Below are 18,350 nucleotides of genomic sequence, written 5' to 3'. Positions count from 1 at the left end.
TAACCTACAGATGAGAGTTCAACCTTTACTGACTTTCTGAAAATCAACTGGGATTTGGTTATTTTATAAGCTGTTGAATATCTCTAGTTCCTCATCTGTCTTTTTCTTGCTATAGCTTGTTCCTGGCTTTCCAGGAGAAACTGTCAATGTCTTGTTAGCACAGTCCTCCCTCTTCCACTGAACACCTCCTCAGCTGGACATACCTGCAAAGTGGCAGCAGCCTTCTCCCCTCAGTGAACGAAGTAGAGGACCCCTGCCTCATTTCTCATGACTGCCATTGACAAACCAGCATCTTTATACCCAAAGAAATCCTCATATTTCAGTGTAAGGTTAAACAACAGCAGCAAAATATGATTCCTAAACTAGCAAATCCATCTCCTCCAGGTCTTTAGCCACAATAAATTTTAGAAGTGGTCCTCCAAAATACTGTGCCTGTGTATTCCACCAGTGAAAAGCAACGACTCCTGAGTGAGTGATTTACACCTCTTTTCAGTACTTGCACTAAGCAAACTGCAGGGATGTTGAGAGGAACTTATATACCAAATGGGCACCAGGTGTGCCCAAAACCCCACTGGGCTGCTGGGGCTCCCAAGGAAAAGCAACTGTGGGTTCACTGCCAGAGTGAGAAATCTCTGTGACTGCAGGTAGTGGAACTAGAAAGAGGCACCAAGAGCGACTTACAGGGCAGGGAAGGGCCAGGTGGGGAGTGACTGTCAGCTATTAAAATATCTTTCTCTGCCTACTCAAGCAGTTGGCTCAGAAAGCAGAGCGTCTTTTTTTCCCCTGATAACATGTATAACAGGGAGATTTATCCATGAGAGATTTACTTAACTAAATCCAACGTTAGTGATGGTGTAGTTCTGACAATTTAAAGCTCAACACAGGACTCTTCCACCTGCTTTTTACTGAGCTAATGAGTTTGGGGTGAGTTTTTCAACCAGACCTGATCTTAGCACTATATAGCTAGTCCAAATGAGCTAGTTAATTTAAATCTCCTCCAGATATAACTCTAGACAATGTCTGTGTGGGCATTACATTAATGTTTTTTTAGCATAAGAGCTTGAGGTCATCAAGGCTCTGTTAAAACCCAGATGATGCTTTAAAATGAGGCATAATGGGCATAATGAGAAAGCCCAGCCTTCTAATGAAAACATTTAGGGCACTATTAAGTCAATGTTGTGCTTATGCAGCCTTATTTCTGTCCCTGTGTCTGATTATTTCTCTTATTTGTGTTTGTATTTCTACCACTTCTCACAGCAAAGAGCATGACCACATCACTTTAACGTGAAGGCACATTGATTACCTTCTCCCTCATTCCTGTGCTATTTTTAAAAACTCTCCTCTTGCTTACTTTTCATCTACAAATTTTCAGTTCAAAACACCATACTGCATGCTGATGTTGCTCTCCAGCACTTGAGAAAAAAAAAAATACATGGAAAAAATAACCATGATATTTGGCATGTCTTATGTGGTCATATATATAAAGTTAATATTCTCTGCTCTATGAGACTTGAAGTGCTGCATCCAGCTCTGAGGCCCCAAACATAAGAAGAACATGGGCATGTGGCCCAGAGCAAGGCCACAACGATGATGAGAGAACAGGAACACCTCTCCTATGAAGACAGGCTAAGAGAGCTGGGGAGATTCATCCTGGAGAAGAGAAGGCTCTGGGGAGACCTTAGAGCAGCCTTCCAACACCTAAAGGAGCTCTACAACTCAGCTGGAGAGGAACTTTTTACCAGGGCTTGTACTGGCAGGACAAGGGGGAATGGCTTTAAAGTGAAAGAAGGCAAATTTAAATTGGGAATTAGGAAGAAATTCTTCACTGTTCTGGTGCTGATGCACCAGAACAGGTTGTCCAGGGAAATTGTGGCTGCCCCGTTCCTTGGAGTGCTCAAGGCCAGGTTGGATGGCATTTTGAGTAACCTGGTCTACTGGAAAGTTGTCCCTGCCCATGTCAGGGGTGTTGGAATGAGATGATCTGTAAGGTCCCTTCCAGCCCAAGCCATTCAATGATTCTATCACAGGAGCTCAGTTTCTGAGACCTTTCATAAGAACTTAAAAGGCTGAGAAATTACATAATATGGCAAAAACAAGTGGTATAGGGACCATTTTGGTGTGCAAAGCAGAGGCTGTAGCACTGCTGAGTGTACAGCCCAGCCTGTTCTGCATACTCAGCTTCTCATCTACAGTATTTTTCATTTGGCACTTGATTGAGTCATATAAAATGGATGTTGAAAACAAATCATTGCCCAGTTGACCTAAATCCTTCTATTAAAAATCCTTGTACTGTTTCACACCAGCTACTTTAAATCTCTTCCACACTTTGTCACTACTTGATCTCCGTTTAAACTGCACAAAGATTTTAAATGCGCTTTTGACAGGCATATGCAACAGAAATTTATTCAGAATATGCAAATCAAGAGGGGAAAACATTCTCTTGCTCTCTTTTTTCCCCTGACTCTGGTGATGATTGCTGTTGCTTTGCATAAATCATAGCAGGGCTGTGGGAGCTGGAGAGCTACAAGATTCAAGCTTCCCATCTACAGTAATTTGTCAAAAATCTTCCATATGCTGATGTGCTTTCAAAGGAATTAAGATATTGTATTCATATCTTCCAGTTGTTTTATATTTTAAACATTAGTTTATTTAACTGTTACTTATAACCTTGGATTTTCCATCAGATCTAATTTTCTTGTGTCACAACTTTTCTATGTAGTACCTGTCATGGCCATATCAGCTGAACTGTCTTTCCTTATATGTTTTAAATTGGATCCCTTTCCATTTGAAAGATGAGCTGTTTGTTTAGTCGGGTTTTTCAGCCATGTTATGAATATTTAAAGAAAAAAGTTCTTGATTTTTCCCCATAACAAATTATTTTCTTACCATATTGAGAAAAAGGCAGGGAGATTGCAAATAAAAATTAAATTTATTTTAAACAAATAGTATTTTCCTCAAAGCCATCAAAGATCAGTCTAACAGACAAAGAATTTCATGTGGAATCTCAATTGAAACTCATCTTCAATATAATGGTTTGCAAAAGGAAAAATTGCTTTTCTTCATGCCTGTTCTTGCAGCCACTGGCTCTTCTGAAGTATTAAGTAAATGTGAACTGGAAAAACCCTGCTGGAGGCTCTCATAGATCAGTAATTGTCAAGCACTGAAAGTAGGTTGAGACAAAAACATCCTCCACATGAAAAAAAATTAACCTTGAGAGTGTGATTAACTTCCTGTTCTTTTCTAGTTTCCAAGGAAAACCTTCACCCAATGTTTGTGGCAAAACACCCCCATGTTGCTGGCCAGTTTGGTAATTTGGTACTGCCCCCTTTATAAACCATAGGAATCTGGCAGATTTTCCCAGTCTGTAACCACCACAGCTGCATTGTGCCCATGGCATAAGAATCAGAAGGTTTTGGTTCATCTTTCTTCTCTTTTATATAATTTTTGGTCTTTTTATTCTGTGTTCTTCCATTCATTTTTTCTCTTTTTCTTCTCTTTTCCAAGAGTGTTTTGCTCTTCAAAGGATCTTGCTTGACTGCACAAAGAACCAATTTCTAAATTTTCTTTACACCACAGGGAATTGCTATTTCAAACAATGCAACACTAGCAGAATTTCTAAATCTAGCTGTATTTCAATTGTGCTTTACAGCCACACTTCTTTCCAGCGAGTCTGCATTGTGCGCAGCAGTATAAGACCAACCTTTTCAGCTTCTCTGATTGGTATGTCTGAAGTAAAATAAAAGAGGGATTATTAATTTAATTGGTTTGCATTTATGCACTAGGAACAATTTTCAGTTGCCAAGAAAGTCATTATTGATCTTAACCAGAAAAAATCCCTCTAGGAAAATGATTAAGCAATTAAGCCTCTGCATAAGTGAAAGACTTCAGAAATCTGCCATATATTTTCATGATAGGATTGCTGGTAAGAGAGAACAAGTGTCTCATCATTTTACTGTCATCACTCTATTTGCAATTATTTCTGTCTAAATTGCCTTTCGTTTGTAGAAATTTGCATACTGTTTTACATTTCCATTTTCATACTGCTAGTCCAGCTAACAATTTCTAGTAATTACTATCAACAGACAGTACAGCACATCTAAAAGGCAATTTGGATCTACAATGAGAATCACAAAAATCACAAAATAATTAAGGTTGCAAGGGACCTAGATGGTCTCTTGTTGACCCTCTAATTGAAAGCAGGGTCAACTGTGAGACTGTTCACAGCTTTGTTGAGGTGGGTCTTCGAAACCTCCAGCGATGGAGAGTGCACAACCACCCTGGGCAACCTGTGCTAGCCCTTGCCTTAACAGCTGACAGACAGGAGTATCATCCATACATCCTCACAAATCTGGGGGCTCTCCTCCAGATTCCTACTTTGATTTGTCATTTTTCTTTTTAAAACACTGTGACATGTCTGTGGCTCTACAATCTAGTGTTTAAACTCCTCCAGATACTCCAATGCCTACAGGTTGTCTGTCAGTATGCTGAAAGCTGTGGAAGAGTAACAACAGACCATTTGGAGATCTGATGACAGATTTGTTTTAAAAAACTCTGCAGTTTAAGCAGTGCAGTTTCAGCTGTATTTTACTATTCTCTTTACTGTTTCAGAGCTGTTAGCATCAGACCCAGCCCTGGAGTCAGTAGTTTATCAGTGACACGAAGCAAATTTTTTTGCTCCATTGCACAAATTTACAGTGTCTAAGTGTGGTTGCAAAGCTTTCCTTCAATTCAAGGGCTGATTTTTGACAGTGACAGACTCTAAATATGATTTAAAGGGTATTTTGACATTGCAACCTACTTGCTCAGTTCTCCATCTCCCGTCCTTATGTTCCCATATCCTGCTTCTCAAACTGCCTTACCCTGGAAAATTGGGGCAGAGCTCAAGCCAGTGGGCTGGCAGCATTAAAGGAACGCAGCTGGTGAAAGCTGCTGAGGAGAACAGGTTTCCCTGCAGTCACTCGTGTGCTGTCACCAAAGAGGAGGTTTTTCCTAAGGCAAACCTTGATATCTGGATGATCTCTGGACATACCTCATGAAAGGATTAGTGCTACATCACTGCCAGATTGTCATCAGGGCTCACAGAGCAACAAACATTTGATATGATCATGAATATGATGTCCAGAAACATGGTTAAGTCTTTAGCTGCATGTCCAGATAAAGGATGTGGTCCTCAGAAGGAAATTATCTTTCCAAAGGTTCTGAAAGAGCTACATATGAATCTGAAGTGGTTTCAGAAGTTTAATGACCCACATGAAAGAAGATGATCTTCTTCACCCTGGACAGAGGCAAGGAAAAGACACTGATAACACTTATCAATGTTAGACACAGGCAATCTGTATTTGCCTTATTCGACACTGAAAGCATTGAGCTGGAGAGATATTGCACACTGTGAAAATGCAGAGCTGTTGCAAAACCAGGCATTTTAAAATTTCTATCTGTTCATTAAAATTGCTGAAGGACATTAATCTTCTGAGCACTGCATCTCTGAATTATGTGTATAACTAATGGATCATGGTTCAGTATTCTGAATGCAAGCTCAGACTAGCTAATCAGCCACATGGTTATTTGCATAGATCAGTGAAAGCTGCTGAAAGCAATATTGATATTCACAATCCCTAGCAAACATGGTAATGCTTTATTTGTTTTTAGCTTTTCTTTCTAGGTGTCAGATACATGCATAATATTATTTCACTGAAAATAATTTAAAAGTAATGAGCTGAAACCAGCTATACAATTCACAAAGCTTTCTGGTTTCAATGCCTTCCCAGCACAAGTTCTTAAAACAAGCTTGTAATAATAAATCGATTTTGCAATTCAAATAATTTTACTTAGGAAAAGCAATTGCCTGGGAAAAACATATCTTGAGAATCCCAAAATAATTCAAGGAAGAAAGACCTACATATCAGGGCATTACTGTTCCAGATGTAGTTCCACACACTCAGGGTGTTTAGGAACTGCACTCACTGGGTGAGCTGCACATACACTTAATTAGCAGCCACCTTTTAATTATGGTGGACTTAAAGTTCACAGGAAGCTAAAGGTTCTTTCACAATTGTTCCAACTTAGGCAAGCAGATGGAGGGTTGACAAATCTGAATAGTCTCAAGGAATGGTCTGACACTGGCATGAGTCTGAGCACAGGAGGGGTTATACTCTCCTTTGCCTTTTTTCACTCTGTGATCCCTGGCTTTTTGTTCTGCCCAAAAAGGGGAAACAACATAAGAACCAAATATGTGCAAGACTGAGCAGAGAATACAGTTCTGGAAATATGTTTCAGAGTCCAGTCATCTGAGTCAAATTTCCAAACATTAAAATCCTGCTGCATAATTGCCTTTGTATTTTCTTTTGTAACTGGCTCCTATTTTCCCTGTAGTGCAATGAATACAGATCTGTTTCCAAAGCACAATTGCAAACTATTTGGTATTTAAAATTTTTGAGTCATGACCACTTTGCTGCTGCATGCCTGTCTCTTAGTTTGAAAATGGTTTCTCTCAGAGTTTGCTCAGTAGGGCAGGTACCACCCCTGTGAAGTGCCAGTATTGACTTTGCTGGCTAAGGAAGATTTTGCAACCTAATTCTCTGCAATAACTGGAAAGCTACTGCCCTCAAGCTTTGCCCGGGTTTCTCCTGCTCACCTTGTAAATGTAGCAGCCATTTGAAACCAGCCTGGGATCTGGCATTAATAATTCAACACTTTTGTCACAGAATGTCTTTAGTTCTAGTGTCCTCAAACACAAATAATCCTGTGATTAACATTAGCTGCTCCTGTTCAAGAAGATGCAGTGATACCAGTGTCTTGAGTTTTATCTTTCCACGGGTCTTTAAATTGCTCTGAAAAATGTATTATAAAATCCTTGTCAACATGTGTTCTTACTAGCTGATCTCAGTGTTGCTGGTAAGAAGCTGACAGTGGAGCAGAAAAGTTTCTTTTGTCCAGGTATTCTCTGCTTCTGAACTGCTTGTAGTCGTGGTTCCTCCAGCATCCATCCTCTGTGTGTTAAAACTGGGCTAGATGAGTTATTCAGAAAACTACACACAGAGGTCTGCACTCCTTAGGCGTGGGCACACACGGTACAGGATCCTGAAATGCCTGCTAGCATAATGGCAGTACAATCTCTTTATCACAAGAGGTGCTGCTCTGCATGGCCCATGACACTGCTAACACCAACAAATATGAATCCTAATCTTCAGCAAGAGAAAAACAGTTCCAGGGAGATAGCCTCTAGAATTAGCTTCTCTACAGACACACACACTTTGGATTAATTAGAAACATTCCCATAGATAACAGCATAATCTTCATAGGAATACTTAGAACAGAGATATGGACCCACAACATTCAGAGTTACCAGATAAACTTAAAAGCATGTGGAGCCTGGAGTTCATGTGATTCACTGTCTTAAAAAGCTGATACCAACCCAAGGACTAAATGTGCACAGCAAAATATATGAGGCATATCTTTGTTTATTATTTATAGCCACATGCAAAACCAGAGGGGAAGCATTTGTTTACTAGATGGGTCTTATTTTCTATGAGATGGTCCAAATTGGAGCCCATCTGATGTCCATTTATCACCTCCTGGCAGTTCTTTGAAATCTAGCCACACTTCTGTTGCAAAAAACCCATTTATTTAAACATCACTTTTCCTCTGGCCAAAGCCCAAAGAAAATTGAAGTAGTTACCTGGGAGAGATCAAACTAAATAGTTGAAGCATATTTTCACATTCTGTCATTTTATGAATTAAAGTTTTAGGATATTTAGCTTGCAGAGGCTGAATTTCTTGAAAGCTCCAGATTCCAATGGAATTTTGTGAAAAATCCTTGTGATTCCTACACTGGGGGGAAATGGCAAAAAATTGGGTCCAGAAACACAAAATTTTAAAATATTTTACTAGTGTTTTATTGTACTTTTTTTACATATGATGGAGAAACAATTTTCATCAAACCAGCTGGAGACACCTTGAAACTCTTTAATACGTGTATTTGTCATTACTTCTGCAAGTCTAAAGTGTAATTAAAAGAAAATACACTATGGAAATTTTTTCAGGTGATATCTGATTTCTCTCATTTTGCTTGTATAAAAAAAAAAGTTACCTTATTAAGTGTACCACAGTACTTGATATTTCCTATGAATGAAAAAGTCCTGTGTTTCAGGTTTTGGAGGGGAAGGGTGTGACATCTGCTCTGACATCCATGGTGGGCAGACAGCTGAATTGTCAGCCAGCATCTGGGAGTGTGTTTGAATACAATCCTGAAAAATGTATTACTGGTTTCCTGAAGAAGGGCTGATTTCCTGCTTACTCATCTCTAAGTTCCTACTGTTTTATTAGAGTTCTCCAGAGGCTCTTACAGTAGCTGGCAGGGTAAATAAGAGGGGATCTGTCCCTTCCTTCTGCTCATGCCAGCAGGGACTCATGTCCAAGTGCAGCTGCATAATGACTGCTAGAGGCTTAAAAACAGCTGCTGATAATCTCCAGAAATTCCTGGTGGAGCAGTTAGGGTTTTCTTTTGCTGTTGGGTTGCTCACAAAGAGAGGAAGGAGCCTGGTTGCTGGAAAAGCTCAAGTGAGCAGCGTCTGGCCCTGTTCATGGGCTTTCTGTCCTAGCAAGGGGGTAACCTTCCAGGAGGGTGCAGGAGCATGGGAAACCAAACCTGCAGCAAGGAAGCTAGGGTCCCCTGTTCCCCTCTACAGCAGCTCCAGAGAAAGCAGGGAGAACTGGACAAGCAGGATCTGATGGGAGGACGGCTGGCTGGACAAGGGCTTACAGAACTCCCCGTCAGAAAAGTGGGAGCTTGTCCTTCTCCTTCCTTGAAATTGTTACAAGGGGAGGAAAATGGAGAAAAATTATTTTATTACATCTGTCAGATAGCCCAAGGAAGCCTTTCTGGGGTGCAGCCACAGGGGAGCATGGTCTGTCGGCAGCTATTCTGCAATATGAGACACAAGAAGCCTACCTTTAAAATGGGAATATCTAGAGGGACTGAAAACCACTTTTTTTTTGTTTCAATTTCCCCTATCATTTGCAATCAGCTACTTTTCACTATTATCACAAAGCTGTGGGTCAAATTATAGTTTTGGGTGGAGCATTTGAAAAATTATTTTGCTCTCCCTTATCCCCAGATTAAGAAGTTGAGTCAAGTTACACATGCCATTTCACATTACTGTCTGGTTTCTGGTCTCAAAGCTGCCTTAATGTGTAAAATGTCCAGAGTCTTAATACTTTTCTTTTAAAAGTGAGATTTCATTTTAAAAAGCACAAAATCTTTCTAAACAAGGGGTTTTGAGATGTCTTCCCAGCTCATCAACAGAATAAAATCATATATCCTTCCATAGCTGGCAAAGGGGAGTCAAGGGAGTACTGGGTGTATACAGACCATATAATGCTCATATAATGGGAGAGGCATGCAGATAGGAAAATTTCCAAATATTTGATTTTAAAAGCATTTACACTTTTCATTGATATTTTGGAATCCTAGTTACATTTCCTCTGCTACACAAAGGAGCAAATACATTCTAAACATTAACATCAAAATTAACATGTTCCTGTGGGATATGCAGGCATACTTGAACCAGGAAGCATGACTAGAGAAGGAAGGTTTATCAGAGCTTTGTGAAGCTCAGTTTAATTTATTGTGTTAATTAACTCATTTTTCCACTGCAAGTTGTTTGTTTTTCCAGTGCTGTCATGAGCTCATTTCATCAATTCTCACAAAAAAGGGGTCATAAACTACGAGCTCTCTATTGCGTTCCAGGTTTGAAGGAAACTCATTCCAAATCTGCTTTTCTTTTCCAGCTCTTGACCTATTTTAGAATATTTGTTTTCATATACTTTCCAAGCACTTGTATATATTATTTAATTCATATTTATTCAAAAATTCCTTCTAAGTTGAGCCTAGATACAGAGGAAGATTTTCAAACCTTGGTCAAGTGGTAGGTCAGCTCTGGCTCATCACACTCACACAGACTGTTTCTCTGCTGCAAACAAGGAGAGAACAATTTTGTTATACAAATGGAAAATATATTTGCCATAGGTAGTGTTGATCACTGTGATGCTGTATCTATTACTGCATTTGTAACTGTGATTGGAACAAAATACTTTCCATCTTAGAAAAATAATATTTGAGCTTTCCATAAAATGAACACACTGCTGCTCAGCTTCACTGCTGTTAATTGCTTTTTCCCAGTCATTGGAAACTTTAGAGAAGTGTCCTCAAGCTCTGGTTGCTTCAGACGCTTTCCTGTGAGCTGGGTGTATCAGCTGTTAAAACTTTATGAAACCTGACGTTGCAGTTTTACATGTGAAGTCTCTCTGGTTTTGGTACATGTAAAACTGCAACGTCAGGTTTCATAAAGTTTTAACAGCTGATACACCCAGCTCACAGGAAAGCGTCTGAAGCAACCAGAGCTTGAGGACAGTTTCCAATGACTGGGAAAAAGCAATTAACAGCAGTGAAGCTGAGCAAAGAGGGGCAGCTATAACAAGGCAGGGTCTCACTTTGTAAAATACCAAGCAATTTGCCTTGGTAGAGGCAGGCAGATGCTTGCAACTGGCAATGCTCTATGGCCCTCAGCACAGGAAAGGCAAGGGGAAGACGCTGGGGCAGATCCAGAGGTCCCCAGAAAATGATCTGAGGACTGGAGCACCTCTCCTTTGAAGACAGGCTGAGAGAGTTGGCACTGTTCAGCCTAGAGAAGACTCTGGGGGCAACTTATAGCAGCCTTCCAGCTCCTAGAGGGGGAAGAGAGAGCTGGAGAGGAACTTCTGGCATGAGCATGTGGTGATAGGACAAGGGGAGATGGCTTCAAACTGAAAGAGGGCAGATAATAGGAAAATATTAGGAATAAATTCTTTCCTGTGGGGGTGGTGAGGCACTGGAACAGATTGCCCAGAGAATTAGTGGATGCCCCATCCCTGCAAGTGTTCAAGGCCAGGCTGTACAGGGGTTTGAGCAAGCTGATCTAGCAGGAGGTGTCCCTGCCCATGGCAAGAGGGTTGGAACTAGATGATTAACTTTCAAGGTGCCTTCCAACCCAAATGATCCTATCATTCAGTAATTCTATTCTATGATTTGCGGAACTCAGAAGTGTCCCAAGCGTCACGCCAGAGCTCGCGGCACTTATCGGGTCTTTCCCTTTCCTTCCGCAGCCTACAGCAGGACTTATTTCCACACCGATTTGATGTCACTTCACAGCGTCCCCCCTCTCCTGTCCGTGGCGGTAACGGAGCCGGGCTGTCTCTCGGGTCTACCCAAATGCGGAGCTCCCCTTGCTGGTGGCAGCCGGTACGGGCCCGGCTCCCGGCTCCGAGCGCTGTGCAGCGACACAAGCGTGTCCAGGTCAAGCTGGGAATCCGAAATCAAGATGAGTGAATCATCCTCAGTCTCCTCAGAACCTGTAAGCAGGCGGCTGCCAGGCTCCGGTGCGGGTGCAAGAAACAGCACCTCTTCTTTACAGGCGCATAGTCGTGTCAGTGAAGCACAGGGACAAATTGCCACCCCAGGAATGCCTTAAGAACGGCACCACCAAGACCATGATGTGGTACCCACTTTCCACATGCCAGAATAAGCTGGAATTGCACGGTTTAATTACTCTGGTAATCATTTCACTTCTTGGAAAAACAAATTATTTTTGATTATTTGAAAAGCATTAGACAAATTGCTAAATATTACTTATGGTTAGAGTAGGTAAATAATTAATTTGAGTATGGTGCTTTGCTTGTATTCTTTGAGTGCCTTAGACAACACTGAGTTGTCTGGGGATTTGTATGACACATGAACTTAATTAAAGTATGCAGTTCTCTAAAGGATCCTTCTCCCAGTAAAATGCATCCTTGCAGAGGAGACACACTGATGAAGAGGTGTGACATCATGGCTCTTTACATCCACATGGCCAGGATTTTGGCAGCTGCAGACTTTTCTTGGTAAATTGATCTAATTCTCTTTAGGCTACCCCTGACAGCCTGAATGACTTTATTATCATCTCCATAATAATTACTTTATTATCATTCCATATCAGGCTACCCCTGACAGCCTGAATTACTTTATTATCATTTCCATAGAGGGAAATTGTATTTGATGTATGTGGGAAATAACAATCTACATGCCAAGAGTAAGGTGTTGAGACTGAGAAGTTCCCAAGCTGTGTATAGAACACAGCAGTGGAGAGCTTTATAATGACAGAGTATGAAAAGACATGGAAGATGCAAAATGAAGAGATGCCAGAGGCCAGGAGAGCCCAGGATGGCTGATCCTTCCCCAGACATGCCACCACAGAGCTGGGCAGAATGCCTGCCAGGCAAGAGAGGAGCCTGGTAGCTCCATTAATACTTTATTTATTGCAGTGAAACTATGCACACAAAAAAAGGAGTCACCGACCCAGAAGGATTAGCCTAAGTCTAGGTATAATCAAGACTGAGCTTAAAAGCAGCCTTGCAATACTTCTTTCTTTAGGGACTTCTGAGGAAGCAGCAGGTAAGTCACTTTAAGGCAGAGTCTAAAATTACTTAGGTTTGCAAATATTGGAAGGTCATAGTGCAAACTTCCAAATCCTGCTGGAAGTAGACTCCAAAACCACCTAACTTACTGACAATCCCTTTACATTCCCAAACCTCATCTTTAGCATTTACGGTAGTCTACCTCACTTGTGTTCCAGTTTCACCATCTGTAAAATGAACTCATGGCACTTTTATACAGTAGAAAGAGATTTAGTGAGAAGAATGCTACAAATAAACAATGTCATTTTTTGCAACTGGTTAATTATCTTTTTCTGGAAACAGGACTGCTCTTTATGAGCCAATATTACTGCTGTATTTCTTAAAGATTCCTGAAATCTACTGAGTCCGTTTCTCCCTACTTCTCAAAATAAAAGCTTGCTCATCTTTCCCCACTAAGAAATTATTCAGAAAAAGAATTGTAAAAGGTTTATCAACTATGGTGATTCAGAGTGTAGGCCAAAGTCCTCTGGTTAGTCAATATATTAAGTATTGCTCATTATGTTAAATATTAAACCCAACAGCTGCTCATATCCAGGACTCTCCATACACCGATCCCAAGTATGAAGGATTATTCTAACAGGTCTTCCTACACATTCCTTACTGACATTTTAGGCTTTGCTTGTTATTTCCATTTTTCCAATTTCACATAAGCTAAAATATTATTTTAGTATAGGTCAAAAAAATGAACATTGATTTAGTAGTGTACCAATTTTTGAAGGAAAACAGAAAATCACTGACACTGTATTATTTATTTAATTGTTGGATAAAAATACCTTTAAATAGACAAATATTCTGATTTCTGCTCATATCAAGGCTAACTTGGATAGATTACACATCAGTTTCACCACTGACTCCAGCTGTGGAAGCAGTGGACTCTAGAAACATAAGAAACAAAGATGTTTTTTGTATGCAGCATGAGGAATGACCCCTTTCTGGATCATGAGAGGAAAGCCTGTCTCAGCTTCCATGTTGGAGCTACTCTACAGCACAAACTCATGTCTTCAGGGTCAGGAGCTGCCTGTTACGACACATCAGGCTCACCCCAAGTGCGCAGCCTGCAGCATCCTGCCAGTGCCCAGGGAAAGGTGGGAGATGTGACAGCAACCACCACAATTTCCTATAGGTAAAAATTACTGCCAGTAGCAGGGACACGGAAAACTCCAAGAGGCTTGTTTTGACTCTGCAGGTGCTGAGCAGAGATGATGCTCCCCCAGAGCTGTGCTCTCTGCCAGGGGAGCCCATGGGGGCACCACACCTCCGTTAACACTCAGTTAAGTCCAGTTCTCTCAAAAAAGTCAGAAATATGGATAATCTCTTACTGCTTTCACAGACTATGTGACTTCACATACAGTTGCAAACTCTGTAAAAATTAAGTAGAACCAGATGCAAAGTTATAAATTAGGCCACGTAGACAGTGGTTGTGATATCTATTTTCTATATGATGCTGTTTGTATCTCTGACCTCTGGTTACTCACTGTTTTTTGGATGATGTTTCTGTTCATCCCATATTCCTCTTCATCTTGGCTTAAAACCAGTATTATTTACTAGGAAAAGGTTCTGCCTCCAGAGGATGATTGGGAACTGGAACAGTCTCCCCAGGGAAGTAGCCACAGCATCAAGCCTGACAGAGTTCAAGAAGTGTTGGGACAATGCTCCCAGGCACAAGGTGTGAACTTTGGTGTGTCCTGTGCAGGGCCAGGAGCAGGACTTTTATGATCCCTGTAGGTCCCTTCCAAGTCAGGATATTCTGTAGTCTTCTGTCACTCTTCCAGACACAGCAGCACCACCTGAGCATGCAGGACAGTGCCATACCATGTGTTGGGCTGTTTAGAGCTGCAAAGTCAATCAAGGGACTAGAGCACCTCTCCTGTGAGGAAAGGCTGAGAGAGTTGGGCCTGTTCAGCCTCGATGAGAGATGACTGAGAAGGGACCTTTTAAATCTAAGTATTTGAAGGGAGGGTCAAGAGGATGGAGCCAGGCCCTTCTCGGTGGTGCCAAGGGGTAAGATGTACAGGAAGTGCCACCTGAACATGAGGAAGAACTTTACTGTGCAGGTGACCACACACTCAAACAAGGCAGCCCAGAGGGTGGCTCACTGAAGATGTTCAAGAACCTCACTGAAGATGTTCAAGAACCGTCTGGATGCAATCCTGTGCCACGGGCTTGAGTGGAGAGGCTGCATCAGAGGGCGGTCCCTGTGGTCGCTCCCGGCCTGACCCATCCTGCGGCCCCGCGGCCCCGGCTCCCCCTCACCCCGCGCAGCCCCGGCCAGCGCCGAGCCGGAGCGGGGGGCGGGGCAGGGGCGGGGCGAGCGGGCAACGCTCCGCCCACCGGCGCGAGCAGGAAACTCCCGCCGTTGCCTTACAAGGGCAGGCGCGCGACTCCCTCCGCCCTTGGAATGTGGCGACCTCACCGCGCTGCACCAACGCGTCGCCGGGGGAGGACACACACACAGGGTGGAGGGGCTGAGCCCGTGGCTCTGTCTTTCTCCTTCAAGGAAGGCAGAGGCTCCAGGGAAAACACGCGAAACACGCGGGCACCTGCGGGTCCTCTCCCCCGACGCGGCTCGTGGTGCCCGGCCGCCGAAGCAATGAGCCAAGCCGCCACCTCCCCCTCCTGCGCGGATGGTCTCGCCCACAGCTTCCTTCCTGCCCGGCGGGGCGGTGGCCGCTCCGCTCTCCGGAAGTGCCGCGGCAGCCGCTCCCCGCCGGTGCCGTCTCCCGCCGCCAGGTGAGTCGGGGGGCTCCGCCCGCTGCCCGCGGGGTCTGGGGCCGGCGGAGTGAGGGGTGGGGCGGTGCCGGCCCGGGGGTCTCTTGCGGAGCCGGGGTCGCTTGCGGCATCGCCCCCCGCAGCTCCCCTCGGGCCTCGGCTCGGTGCTGCTGCTTTTGACGGGGATCCGCCCTGCGGGCTGGAGCTGAGAGACCCCGGCTCCGGGCGCTGCGACCCCGCTCTGTGAGCTGGGCAGGGCGCGACGCCGCGGGGACGAGCGCCCTGTGCATCATTTCGGGGAACTGGTGTTAAAAGGTGTTTGTCTCCCTGTCGGAAGGGCTCGGCTGCCTCCCGGCCACCTCGAGCCTCTGCGGGTGTTTCCTCGGCTTTGTCAGAGCATGGGAGGGGCAGGGCTGGGAGCTGCAGCGGTCGGAAGAGGGTGAGGTAGTGGGCCTGGGTCTGTCCCTTCCTGCTCATGTTTTGGAATGACCAGAGTGGCACAGGGGACTGCGTGCAGTGGTTCCCCGGCTCTCAGAAACAGTCAGGTTAGAAAATACCTCCGAAATCATCGAGTCCAACCTGTGACCGACCACCATGGGAACGGGACCATGGCGCTGAGTGCCACGTCCGGCCTTCACTTGAACACCTCCAGGGATGGTGACTCCACCACCTCCCACCACCCATTTCAATGTCTAATCACCTTTTCTGTGAAGAAACTCTTCCTAATATCCGACCTAAACCTGGCACAGTTTCAGACTGTCCTCTCATCCTGTCACTTATTGACTGGGAGAAGAGGCCGATCCCCATTTGCCTACACCCTACTTCCAGGTGGTTATAGAGAGTGATAAGGTCACCTCTGAGCCTTGTTTTCTCTTTTGCAGACAGGCTGTGTTGACTCACTGGCGCTGGATTTTGAGGCAAGTGTGACTCCTGTACAAGAGTTTTGGGAAACTTACTGGTGAGTAGTGTGTTAAATTGGCTTTTAAGTCTGGGTGGGACAGCGTAGGGTTTGGTTTTTGCTAGTTTGCTTTCATAAAGTGTAATCTGCTCTTACTGAGTCTTGACACAGATTTGCTGGAGAGCACCATGCTCTTAGCTCTTCCTGTTGCCCCCCAGATTGCGATGGGTGTGCGACTGTATGTGATGGTAGAATTGAGTAAATGGACAGAACTTGGGATTTAGGTTTGAGGTTGACTTTTGACTTTGATGTTCTATCTTAGTTCATATAGAGACTTTCTTGGCTATGGGTTTGGGGATTTATTGTGTGGTAGTTTGGTTTCTTTCAGTGACAAATTTTGCAATTATGACAATATTCACAATTTTGAAACATGGGAGTGTTTTCTAAAACATAACTTTTGGTCACTGCCTCTGAGCAGGTCTAGCTTGCACCACTGTTAGTGGGCTGTAAATTTTCACAGCTTACTGCATGGCTCAAAATTCTTAGTTGCTCGGGGTATTTTTTTCTCCAAGGGTTTATCACTTTCCCAGAGGAAGGGACCACAAGATGACTCTCTGTGCTTCTGTGGTTTGATATCTACTGTGGCTGAACAAATGGCCATACAGGCAGCACAAAGCAGCACAGTGCTGCTACTACCTATTTATTGTTTTTTTAATGTGTGAAAATCTTCCTAAAGAAAGGTTACACTTTCAGAAATACCTTATGATGTGTTTCATAGATAAGGTCTTACGCTTGAAGTTTCTTGGACAGCTTCCAAAACAGGGCCCCAACCATTTAGTGCAGCATAGCATTAAACAAAAGGGACCAAACCTGCATGTCATGACTTGCACTATCTAATGTGAAGTATTCCTGCTTTTTATATACTAATAGATAGTAAATAGTTATTATAATAGTTAGTATAGGTTGCAAATTCTATTTGCAGCCTATGCTAAGCCTATTTCAATTACAAAAGCGTTGGCTTAGGTGTGGATCTTTTTGTTGGATAATACAAAGTGCAAACACTTCTGGAACTTTTAAATCATAAATTTATCTCTTTGGCATTGATGCCTTTGGTTTTCTGAACATGTTCCGAAATGATCCACCCTCTTTTCTAACAGACGTTCCCGGAGCTGAGTCCAGTGTTTCATGCATAGCTGCAGCGTGCCTGTGCTGAAGGGCACTGCAGTCCTGTGAGATCTGATGTTTCTCTCTAGCTAGGCTGACAGCTCTTTTGGACTGGAGGAGTTCCCAAGCCTGGTTCAGAGGAACTTAGAAAATAGTAATGCAAGCATTGGCACTTTTTTTGTTTTTCTCTAATAAAATATACTCTGATAGGTCAGTCTTCTCAACAGAATTAAAAGGAATGTGCTGACAGTCTGCTTTTGTTACATTCTCTTGCTTAGGACTGAATTGTAGGTGAGAGAATTGCAGGCAGTGGCTTGCTGGGAGCACTGCCTTTGCAGCACTTATGCCTTTTCACTGATCCTAGAATTACAAGCCAGACACAGGTGATAAAAAGGGATTACCATTATAAGGATCGTTATGGTGTACAGCATGCTGGATGAAAAAGCGCTGAAAATGCATACTGTAACAAGTGGATACAATTTTATATGTTCAGCAAATTAGCATAACTGACAAGAATCCCCAATTAGAGACAGAGGTGATGAGATAATTCCCCCCTGGTTCTCCCCTTTTTTGAAACCGCCCCTTTAGATAGGAACTAAACTTTGTTTATGAAAAACTGGGGAAGCCATTTTGACCTGAGCTCCCAAAGAATCTAACCTTGGACCTCCAGGCCTTGGAGCTGCTGGGGAATGTGTTTTGTCTTTCTAATAGAATAGGTAAAATGCTAGCTATGAATACAATAGGCTATAGAGCTGCAAATAGATATGTAAAGAATATGGAGACATATAAAAGTAAAAAGGCAAAAATCAATTTGGTTGGCATCAGCACATGCAGAGTAAACTTTTTTGTTTACTTTGAATGAGCCATATCCTGAAAACTGCATTATTTCAGAGAAGAGTAATTAAAAGATAGTGTTTGGCTCTATTTTGAGTAGTGGAACTTCTAATCAATAACCCAGAGTTAAATGAGAACTTGCCTGAGGGTTTTTACAGCAGTGAGAAAACCACCAAAGTTATGTACAACCCTTGGCTGCAGCTTAAAAGCAAACTACCTTTGTTGTCAGCTGTCTACATAAGTATCTCAAAGTCAA

The 18,350-nt window shown here is 43.0% G+C and overlaps 2 long non-coding RNA genes across 2 annotated transcripts; both read right to left on the bottom strand.

Annotated features, from left to right (window-relative positions):
- Window positions 1-2,959: 2,959 nt before the first annotated feature.
- LOC128801306 (uncharacterized) lies at window positions 2,960-7,062 on the bottom strand. Its single transcript, XR_008435170.1, has 3 exons — window positions 6,635-7,062; window positions 5,030-5,275; window positions 2,960-3,726 (listed from the first exon to the last, which is right to left on the bottom strand). It is a non-coding gene; the product is annotated as an uncharacterized LOC128801306 (long non-coding RNA).
- Window positions 7,063-7,566: 504 nt separating this feature from the next.
- Window positions 7,567-14,778, bottom strand: LOC128801256 (uncharacterized). The gene is made up of 3 exons (XR_008435158.1): window positions 13,965-14,778; window positions 9,915-9,971; window positions 7,567-7,830 (listed from the first exon to the last, which is right to left on the bottom strand). It is a non-coding gene; the product is annotated as an uncharacterized LOC128801256 (long non-coding RNA).
- Between the last annotated feature and the right edge of the window lie 3,572 nt (window positions 14,779-18,350).

The sequence above is a fragment of the Vidua chalybeata genome, chromosome 1 (genome assembly GCF_026979565.1).
Source record: "Vidua chalybeata isolate OUT-0048 chromosome 1, bVidCha1 merged haplotype, whole genome shotgun sequence".
NCBI classification, from domain to species: domain Eukaryota; kingdom Metazoa; phylum Chordata; class Aves; order Passeriformes; family Viduidae; genus Vidua; species Vidua chalybeata.
This window is presented reverse-complemented; position numbering and strand designations above follow the sequence as displayed.